Raw genomic sequence first — 1,277 nt, 5'->3', positions numbered from 1 at the left:
TCACATATAACTTGTTACTTGAATTAAGTAACCCGTTACACATCTTTTCAAAAATTGTTTTAAGTATTTTCAAAGTGTTTCATTATTCTTTAAAAAATGGTTTGAGCATTACTACTTTGCATAAGCAAAAATTTTAGGATAGAAGTACATATACAGACTTATTCTAATCTTCTTGAAGCTTTAATCTTCTTTGTCTTCATAAGTATTCTTCCTTTTCTTCTTTTTGGTGATGTTGGTGTCTTCATCAAAATCGTGCCAAGGTCAGGAGCAAAGATCTTCTTCACAATCTCCCCCTTTTTGATGATGACAAACCAATATCTTCTTGACAATGTAGTTTTCTGAATTTACTAAGAGTAGCATACTTTGTGATATATCTTGTATGTTCCCCCTATCTTGTATGCTCCCCCTTTCATTTGGAGTTAAGTGCCTGGAATAAAGTTTGACAGAAAATACACTCTCCCAACTTTTCTCCCCCTTTTGACTTCATCAAAAAGTAGAAAAGCCAAGAGTCCAGCACAAAGATATATAGCATACATGATGTGTAGCACAATATATAAAAATTAATGTAGTGCATGGATAAGATGTTTCAATCAAAAATATCAGGAATGGAATAATCAAGTATAAAACATCATAAAGTAATTTGTCCGAAAGTATGCAGTAATAACTCAAAAACAATGAATAAGCAGAATTAAAAATTTGTCCGAATTTTGAAAATAATGCGTCCATGGAAGTGTTTTTCAAATATCTTGCGTTGGTCATCATTAGCAAGAAGCCTTGTTAAGTCCAGAGGGTTGCATTCCAAAGTAGTTATTCCTTGACTCCTTTGAGTAGTATTGGAGCGTTGTTTCTTTGATTTAGAAGAGGAAGCCATGAAATTGGGATTTTAAAATGTTAGGTTTTTGGTTTTTGGGAATTTGGGGGTTTTTTATTTGAGTCACTAATCACAAAAATGGTTGGTTAGAAGTGTTTAGAATCAAGAATGTGATATGAATGGACACAAAGATCACTCAAAACGGATCAAAAACAAGATTTTTAGAGGTTGGGAAGTTTTGAGAAAAAGAGAACACGAGTTGAGTGCAGAAGATGAGTTGAAAGATGCAGAAATTATATATATAACAGCACAGAGTAATCGATTACCCTCTTTGACTAATCGGTTAATCAAAAATAAATTTTTAAAATTTTCAAACAGCAGCTTTGAGTAATCGATTACTCACCTTAGGTAATCGGTTACTGAAACACACTGTTTCACCCTGTAATCGGTTACTCTCCAGTGTAAT

This window comes from Lupinus angustifolius, chromosome LG02 (genome assembly GCF_001865875.1).
Source record: "Lupinus angustifolius cultivar Tanjil chromosome LG02, LupAngTanjil_v1.0, whole genome shotgun sequence".
Taxonomy (NCBI): Eukaryota; Viridiplantae; Streptophyta; class Magnoliopsida; order Fabales; family Fabaceae; genus Lupinus; species Lupinus angustifolius.
Note: the sequence above shows the minus strand (reverse complement) of the source record.